Below are 10,000 nucleotides of genomic sequence, written 5' to 3'. Positions count from 1 at the left end.
CCTCAAGTCGAAGGAGAAGGATGCTCGGTAGAGAAGTAGAGGAGGTAGGGAGGACTAAAGAGATTAGGGATAAGAGAATCTTAAGCGGGGCAATAAAATTCTTTAGACTTTGATATCGGGGAGATAGGAGGAGGACAAATAAAACTTATAGTTATTAAGCTGAGTAAAAATTCTAGACAGCTAACAAAGATAAATTATCGAAACACTTTAGCGAAGGAATTATAAGCAACACATTTATTTAAGTGATCATTGGTCAATACTATTCTAACGTATCACCCATTCTTCTTAACAATGCCATCATTTTCACTCTTAAGAACTTAGATCTCATTCAGAAACAGGTTCATATAATTCTAACGGCCCGTCGCACTGTAATTAAGTTCGAGTGGAAATTATGGTCCCATAAGGACATACCCATTAATGTGGACATCCCTCTGGGGGTGGGTTTTGTTACTCGGCTCAAGTAAACGTCCTCGTCTGGCCGCTGCCATAGTTTACCGATACCTGTGCTTTATAAAATTTTTTTAAAAAAACAGAGCATGCCAGCCATAGAGATCATTTAGATTTATCTCTGTATATGCATCCAAGTCCTGTCCAAGTTATCGGTTGCTTATTGTTATAGGCCTTTACATTAGGGGACCATGAGTATGTAATTTTAATTGTGTGCCTATTAAATATTTTCCTATATCAGTGGGAAAACTGATTATCTAATAAGACTAAAAATCTTTTACATATATTTGGCCTAACATTTAGGGAAAAGGGTGGGTGAACTATAAAATATTGTGGAACCTAAACTTATGACTAAATGGTTGAGGAGGTAGAGGGTATAAAATATTCTATCAATAAAGCTTCTATCCGGTAAAGCCTTATCTTAATACGGGGATGCGTTTTCAAATATTTCTTTACACGAAGAAAGATTTGTGATTCTACGAATAATGTTCGGAATTAAGTTCTTAAATATGATAGTGGGTGGCAAGAGTGTTTATTAATATATCTTAGATTTTCGTTGGGCTTATGGAAGGATTTATAGAAATTAATTTTAATGTCAAAAGAAACATCTAAAAAGTTAGTCCTAATTAGGTTAGTATCGATAGAAATTTTTAGAACTAAAGATGGAAATCACCTGTTTTCTGAATGAATCTATCACAATTCTGTGACCCTGCCAAAGCATCTTCTCAGTTGTAAATTTTAAAATTTAGATAGTTTGATGTGTATAAACCATCCTTCCGACGGATTTCATTATAGAGTAACCTAGCTATAACACCATGTCTCATCGGCAGATAACACCGTGATTACGTTTCCGGACAACTCCTTATGATGTGGATGATATCTTCAGTGTTAACTCCACAATGTCTGCATCGGTTGTCACCTTTTACTGCTTTTTCTGCATCTCTATCCATTTTGTGCATCAGGTATTTGGTTGATATTTCCTGTTCCTGGATTGTAAATGTATAACCTTCAAAGTGGGAGGTAGTAATCTGGTTATTGGTCCATGATAGACTGCTTTGATGATCAATGTTACTATCATCTCGGAGCTTTCTACTGACATATCCATGCATAGTCTTTTACTCATATATGCTCCTCCTTTCATCTGATGATAGGTTGCGGTAGAGTCGTGTGATTTCTTTGGGCATGTATTCTAGGTTAGGGTTAGGGTTGTTAGGTAAGGAATGTTGCTCAAGGAGCTGCCTTCCAAGTCTTATGATGTTATCAGCCTCATGTATGCACTTCGACGCTTGGTGGTTAAAAGATGTTGCCGAAAGGATATGATGCGATATTCAAAGGCATTTTGGATCGATGTCTGCTGCCTTGTTTTCGTTTTAGGTAGAGGCGGTCTCCGTCACTGTTTATGTGGAAATTATGTGTGCTTGTTAGTATTTTTCGGATTTTCATATCAATGGCTCGGATTTCATCAAGCGTCCAGTCAAGCAGCCCAAATGTTGGTATGACTACTGACACTGCAAACACATTGTGGCCACTGTTTTATTCAATATAAAGTTCTGAGGTTGTTCAAATTTTTTTTATTCGGCTGTAATGTTCTTTAGTGACACATGTTTTGTTACAGGTGCCATTGTAACATATGTTTTCATCCACCCCTAGATACCTGTAACATTCCTCGTCAGATATAGAGGAAACAGTCAAGTCATTGAGGGGGATGTTGCTAGTCTGGTTTACAGTTTTCCCCCTTTTTACAACCATATAATAACATTTATCCTCACCAAACTCCAACTCTACATCCTTTGAGAATGTTGTTTATAGGTCAAGACTATTTTTCTTCTCGTGCATATTCTTTGCATAAAGTTTCAAGTCATCCACAAAGAAACTGTGTAATTTTGGTATTTCTGTTTCCTTCTGAACCAGACTTCCTTAACATGAATGACAAGGGCTTTACAGAAAGTATAAGCAACATCACAGAGAGGCTGTCCTCTTGGAATATGCTTTGCGATACTGCATTCTATCAGTAATAATACAGTCACTCTTTTTGTTTAATTTCAAGATGGTGACTCACGATGAAGTCAGGTCAGCTATGGCCTTGACTATGCTCATTGGAACTTTAGCAAATTGAAGGTCTTCTATCATCCATGACTGGGGAAGAGAGTCAAAGGCTTTCTTGTAGTCTAGCCACATTGAAACCAGGTTCCTCCTATGCTCTCGCACTTCTGACATCACAGTTTTGTTGATTAATTGATCGGCACATCCCCAGACTCCTTTCTTCCCAGCTGCATTGTTCTGCTGTGATGATGTTATCGGTTTCACAATGGTCCTGGAGGAAGGGTTTAAGCATGTTGTATCTATCTTATACATTAAGTTCTGGCATGTAATTGGCCGGTAGTTTTTTGCCATGTCGGTGGTTCTACATTTTGGGGTCAATTTTGTCTCTGCCGGAGCTAACCAGTGTGATATGCTATTGTTCTCATTGAGAGTTTGTTGGAACAGATTGATAAGATATGGTCGGTAGAAGGTTAGCTTCTTGTACCAATATCCAACAATCAAGTCTCTGCCGGGTGCTTTTCCATCCTGAAGTTACTGGATTACAGTTGAAAGAGTATCACCATCAATGCTGTATATATAACAGGAGTTTCTGTGATGTTCACTGCTCCTCTTCTCATGTCTTTGTATACAGCTGCCTGGTTCCGGTTAAATTTTTTGTTTATTGTTTTTCTCTCGGTTATTCTCTTCTGATGTCGGAGTTTCTCACTGACAGCTTTTGGTCCTGACTTGAGGCTAATCAGTTTGCAAGTGAGTGTCTTCTTTTTACTGTCTCCAAACATCATTTTTAACTCCTTTTTTACTTTCTGTTGGTGGGACGTATAGTAATTTGCTTGTTTGCACGCAATAAGAATCTTCACACGACTGATGGTCTTCCGTAAACCAGTTATCTTTTTCTCTGTCTTCAAAACCTATGTTGGTACCTTCTTTGTTGTTTCAGTTTTCTTTACTTTTTGAATGTCATTCATGTACTGCTTTGCAGGAGTAGCCAGAACGTATAGGCAGGCGTTAATCTGTCAGAATGTGGGTTCATCACACTGCTGTAAATACTCGTCACCAATTTTGTTAACAGCTTTTAATACCGTTAACTGATGTTTTTTGTTTTTTTTACTTACTTTGGTAGAGAATACTCTCTCCTCAAGAGAGTACTTCAAAGCCAAAATTATTTCTTCTCGGAAAATTTCAATAAGGGCACATTTCACCGGTGTATAATCCTGACTACTACTACTACTACTACTACTACTATTACTACTACTACTACTACTACTACTACTACTACTACTACTACTACTGCAATAATCGTTGTGGTTGTGCATGCTATTTACCATAGTCGTAGTAGGGGACAGTGGTCAGTTACTTTAGCCAGTAATGTAGTTTGGCTGGCAGGCACTATGGAATCTGTTTGAACATCGCTATCTGCGAAACCACGTGGTAGTCTTACGTCTTCACGTTTTCGTTTTTGCTTATAGAATTGTGAAGAAGGTAAATTTTCGGTTTTTTAATAAAGTTACAGTTACTAACCTTCTTCCTATGTTCTACAAATGTCGCTATTTGGCGTAGTTGCTTCGCAGTAAAATGATTTATTTCTGGATGCAGATCGTCCCAATATGATTTCGATCGATTCACATAACCAACAGCAGAGTTTTGTTTCGCTTTTTTGTAGCAGTTAAATAGATCAGTAATCAATTCATAACTCCAAGAGAAATGAATTCTGTATTTACGGTTTCTTCTATAGCTACAGCTAGAAAGAATTTGTTTTCGTTCTGTTCCTCGATTATGTTATTGTTGATGTTGAGTCCAGCCATGTTGTTTGTAGTAACTCTCTGCATGCTAAATTCAAGTTTCAGTCGACAATTACTACAATCGTGAATAAAAAGCTTCATATGTATGTATGTCATTATTCACTTTATTTCAAGATTGCTTGCCAATAGATAAAGAACCGGTTTCTAACCTAGATGCAAGGCTCCTTCATTGGAATTTCAGCATCAACAACAGGGTATTTTTGTATGTATGTATGTATGTATGTATGTATATATGTATGTATGTTATACACACATGTGTATAACATGACTGTATTTTCAAATGTTTTGCTTTTTGCTTTGGTCTATTTGATATGTGTATGTGTGTGCACTTTCTTTACATAATTCAAACCGCTCACTATTGCGCGAAGACACAGCTCGTGTGTATGTATGTATGTATGCATGTATGTATGTATGTATGTATTATGTATGTATACATGTATGTATGAATAAAAGGCTCCATATGTATGTCATTATTCAGTTTGTATCAAGATTTCTTGCCAATAGAGAAAGAACCGGTTTCTAACCTAGACGCAAGGTTCCTTCATTGGAATTTCAACATCAACAACAGGGTATTTTTGTATGTAAGTATGTATGCATGTATGTGCAGATTTGTATGTTTTATGTATGTATTCTCATGTATATAATTGCATATCTAGACATGCTGATATATATTTAAATGATAAGCTTCTGGAAAGTTTTACAGATTTTTACAGTTCTAGTGATGGATAAGATCTGTAGTCTTCAAATTAGCTTTTTCCTTTCTGGTTTTAAGAAGCCTAGTTTCTCAAGATTGGTATTTAGGCAGTCTGTTACATATCCCAGGGCCCCAATAATAACAGGTATAAGCATGAACTTGTAATCTGGATAGAGTAACTATAGATTTCTGAATAGTTCAACATAGGTTTTCTCTTTTTCACTGATCTTCAGCTTTATGTTAACATCCACTGGGCAACTAATTTCCACAACTGTGCACAGTTTCTGTTCTTAATCCCTTATGATTATATCAGGTCTGTTGTGCTAACATTTTATTGGGGGCTTCACTGGTACATTCCACTAGTATTCCTTTTATTATGAGTGGCTATTATGTGCTCTTATTTCTTTGTCTTCGGGATTAGCCTTCCGACAGATTTCATTATAGAGTGTCCTAGCTACAACATCATGTCTCATCGGTAGATAACACCGTGATTATATTTTCGCACAACTGCTTATGATGTGGGTGATATCTTCGGTATTAACTCCACAAAGTCTGCATCTGTTGTCACATTTTACGGCTTTTCCTTCAACTCTATCCCTTTTGCGCATCAGGTACTTGGTTGATATTTCCTGTTCCTAGATTGCAAACGCATAACCTTCAAAGTAGGAGTTAGTAATCCGGCTATTGGTCTACGATAAACTGCTTTGATGATCGATGTTACTACCATCACGGAGCTTTCTACTGACATATCCAGGCATAGTCTTTTGCTCATATAATTTCATCCTTTCATCTCGTGATAGGTTGCGGTAGTCGTGCGACTTCCTTGGGCATGTATTCTAGGTTATCAGACAAAGAGTGTTGCTCAACGAGCTGCCTTCCACGTCTTATGATGTTATCAGCCTCATGTATGCAAACTTGGTTAAGGGACGCATTTCGACAGTTGGTGTTTAGAAGATGTTGCCGACGGCATATGGTGCGACATTCAAAGGCATTTTGGATTGAAGTTGAGCTTCTGCTGCCTTGTTTTCGTTTTAAGTAGAGGCGGTTTCCGTCACTGTTTATGCGGAGATTATGTGTGCTTGTTAGTAGTTTTCGGGCTTTCACATCAATGGCTCGGATTTCATCAAGCAGCCCGTATGTATGTATGTATGTATGTATGTATGTATGTATGTATGTATGTATGTATGTATGTATGTATGTACGTACGCACGCACGCATGCACGCACGCATGCACGCACGCATGCACGCACGCATGCATGCATGCATGCATGTATGTATGTATGTATGTATGTATGTATGTATGTATAACTCTAACTAGTTCCAATTCAAGACAGCTAAATATATACGACTATTTAAAGACATACGGCATGTTAGTTACTGTACTGATTGGCCATTCTGCACATCTTAATCTAAGGTATGAATCGATGAAAGTCGTACTGGAAAGCACAAATACGTCAAACGTAATTAGATGTTATGTGGTAAGTTGAAAATGATTTCCATACTGCTTCATCAAGAAAGCGGTTATACTAATTTTCTTTCTTTTTTTTTCTGTGTGTGTTTATGACACAGTTGAGCTACATGAAATGACTGGGTAAGAAAAGAATGGCTGGAAAGAAGAGATTTCTGTATTGGGAAGTACATCAGAAACATCCTCCTGGTATAATTAGAAAATATCTTGCTCCTGGTACTTCATATCGAATTACGTTCCATGAAATCGATTGACGCAAATTACTGAAGTTTGGATAAGGTAGGTTACCCTTTCAAATTACTGTTTGAGGAATTTCTTGTTCCAAGTCGAGAGAAATTGAAGGCAGCAATCTTTAATGTATCTATGAGAAAATTAATGAAAGGAGGTTCTTACGGGTTTATTTAAAACTTTAGAGAAAAAGTTTGAAATTTCACTGGATTGTGAAAAAATTGGAGGCAACAACAATTCCACAAAATGTAAAGATCTGGTGAAGGGGTAACTCTTTTTCCTTCCAGTACATACATACAAACATACAGGCAGGCACACACACACACACACACACACACACACACACACACACACACACACACACACATATATATATATATATACACATATATATACATATATGTATGTATGTATTTGTCTGTGTTTGTCCCTCCGACCACCCACCCACCCTGTTTGTCACACCGATGGTGGTGTGTTTACGTCTCTGTAACTTAGCGGTTCGGCAAAAGTGAAGGATAGAATAAGTACTAGGCTTACAAAGAATAAGTCCTGGGGTCGACTTCTTCGACTAAAGGCGGTGCTCCAGCATAGCCGCAATCAAATGACTGAAATAAAAAAAAGAAGTATTGTTTCTACTTCGCGGATTTTCACATATCGCGGTGGGTTTTAGAACGTAACACCCGCGATAGTCGAGGGATTACTGTATATGCATACATGAATGCGCGCGCGCGCGCGCGCGTGTGTGTGTGTGTGTGTTTGTGTGTGCTCGCACGCGCGTGTTTGTATCACCTAGAATGCTAAGTTTATGCTATTCAAGAACAGGGGATAACTATTAAATACCTGATAAACGAAACAGATGGCGATGTCTCTATGCTGTGATAGGAAGTGTCAGTTGTGCCATACCAATGTGGAAGATATTCATAACGTCAGAATCTTCTCAAAAATGCCCACAAAATATTACTTTCCCGTCTTGAAGGCTATATCAAGGGCTTATCAGAACAAAAGACATTACGAACACCTCTAAAATTAAATACGGGTAGAACGTTCCAAAACCAGTGGAAGCACAACATGCCAGCTATAGTTATACGGGAGATGGAGTAAACGTTGTGACCCGTGGTGGAGATCAGCAACACAGCGAATGTGAATGTCACTTTAAAACTTGACAAAAGGGAAAACTTACGGAGAACTAACGAGAAACCTACTGTTCTTATATCCAGGTCATAGATTTTTATTTGTTCGTATTATCATACATGCACTGGCTTACCTAACAACATCTGCATAGAAACCTAGAAATGCTTGGGATCCCCCCACCCCAAAGAACAGCCGGCTGATTCGCGTCTTCGGATACAATCGATTAAAGGTACAGTGAAAGTTTGTGAAACATTTCAGGGATTTTCTATTTGAGCTTCTTTGGTGAGCAAATGCACACAATCACATATACATATGAGATATGAGCATACTTAAACATTAATGAAACATAGATACTTGTGTTTTATCGTGACACACACTCCCACGAGTACAAGTTTATCCACATGCACACATATGATGCATACATCAACCAATACATGTAACCACAAATGCAGGGGTTGTTTTAATTTGAACAAAAAGAAAAGCCTCATCACTTTGTTGGTGACCACCTTGAATTCTGAAAAAGTTACAACTTAAAATAAATCTCGAAGAAACATACATACATACATACATACATACATACATACATACATACATACATACATACATACATACATACATACAAGGATGTTACATGAGTATTGAAAAAATATTCCACCCACAGCCATTCAAACTATTGCCCTGGCTAGAGAAGAGTAAAGAAAGCGTTTCTACCAAGACAAAAGCTATGGGGAAAATATCAGGGAAGGTAGAATATATATATGATGGCAGACCATTGCCTGTGCCCAATATGATAACAGAACAGAAATGATTATATTGAACAATCTAGGACGAGAAAGCTGCTTTGTAAAGGGAAGCCTGTTTTTATGCACATTCTTGTCTTCAGGTGATGAAGCTATTGGTATTTTTCGCATGTATAGCACTGTTTACTATTATGCGTCTCGTTTCAATATTATCGTTTCAATATTATTTGATGTGTTCCACTAGGTTTTTTTATGTGATTGAATAATGCGAGAACAACAATCTGTATAATATATTAGGTTAATATTTAATTCATTTTTACAAAATATAGTTAATTTTCATAAACCCTAACGTAGTACCAAAATATAGGTGAAAAGAAGTGAACCTCCCTATACAACAGCTAAAATGTCTATATTAGCTGTACTGTTATATAAATTGCAACTTTTCTTTTAATATGTGCACTCTATTTGACTGCATTACTAAAATTTGAAAATGCGTTTTTGGAAAAACTTTACGAAGTCAGTGTTCCTAAATTAGATAAGACGACACCTTTCATAATAATAATAATAATAATAATAATAATAATAATAATAATAATAATAATAATAATGATAATAAAATGGCAAACACATTTCTTTTTCGAAATAAGAATAAACATTAAGCAAGAACCATACAATTTGCTGATGATTCTTATTTTACAAATGGAATTGCATTATATCTGTACCAAGATATGTACCATTTCCCGGCTCAGTCTAATAAATGAAACAAATAACTTCGGTTGTGATATACAGAAGGGTTGAGTTCTCGAGCGTTCTGTTGTTTGTGTATTCGGTTACTATCACTAATGTCACTATAAAAAGGGTATCTTGTCGAAACTCTCATATCTCTTCGCCGTGTCCGCACTAAATATGCTAAAGATAGAGAAAAAAAAAACTACGTTAGAATGCTCGGGAAACCTATCAAAATATAACATACGTCATTGTCACAAAACATAGGTGCTATTTTTAATTTTCGAGTGGTTCTTTCGGCGTCCGTTTTAGTCTTAAGAAATCACTGACAATAAAATGACCGTGTTTTTTCAATGATTTCTCAGCAAATAAATAAGATGTTTGTTTTTTTTGTTTACTTTTCAAACCTTTTTAGTATTTATTTATTTATTTATTTATTTAGCAAGCAAGCAGAAAGTTATTTGAATATGATGTATGCAACCAATAATCAGATACTGAACATATACGTATAAAGAAACATTCCCTGTTTCCTTCTTCAGCTTTTAGAAACGATAATAGTTGTTAGACACGATTCTTCAATTTTTTTGATAGTACATTTTATAAATATCATTTTGTCATTTCTTCTAGTACTTAATTCTTGGAGCGTAGATACCTGGAGAAAAAGGATGACAGCTGAACTAAATGCTCTGTGATATATAATTACATCACTGCAATATAAGGTATG

At 36.6% G+C, this 10,000-nt stretch overlaps 1 protein-coding gene across 9 annotated transcripts in view; it reads left to right on the top strand.

Annotated features, from left to right (window-relative positions):
- Positions 1-10,000, top strand: part of LOC106871811 (frizzled-5) — a 123,486-nt gene that overhangs the window by 66,913 nt on the left and 46,573 nt on the right. For 6 of the 9 annotated variants that reach the window (XM_089356667.1, XM_089356663.1, XM_089356664.1 and 3 more), the window contains 2 exons: positions 6,553-6,730; positions 9,904-9,995. The exons of 1 other annotated variant lie outside the window; for it this stretch is intronic. The gene's annotated coding sequence lies outside the window, so the exon portion shown is untranslated. The remainder of the gene's footprint in view (positions 1-6,552; positions 6,731-9,903; positions 9,996-10,000) is intronic. 2 more of the 9 variants (XM_089356668.1, XM_089356671.1) reach the window with 2 other exon arrangements.

Source organism: Octopus bimaculoides, chromosome 8 (assembly GCF_046866305.1).
Source record: "Octopus bimaculoides isolate indiv1 chromosome 8, ASM4686630v1, whole genome shotgun sequence".
Classification (NCBI taxonomy): Eukaryota; Metazoa; Mollusca; class Cephalopoda; order Octopoda; family Octopodidae; genus Octopus; species Octopus bimaculoides.
Note: the sequence above shows the minus strand (reverse complement) of the source record. Positions and strands in the feature narration are given on the sequence as shown.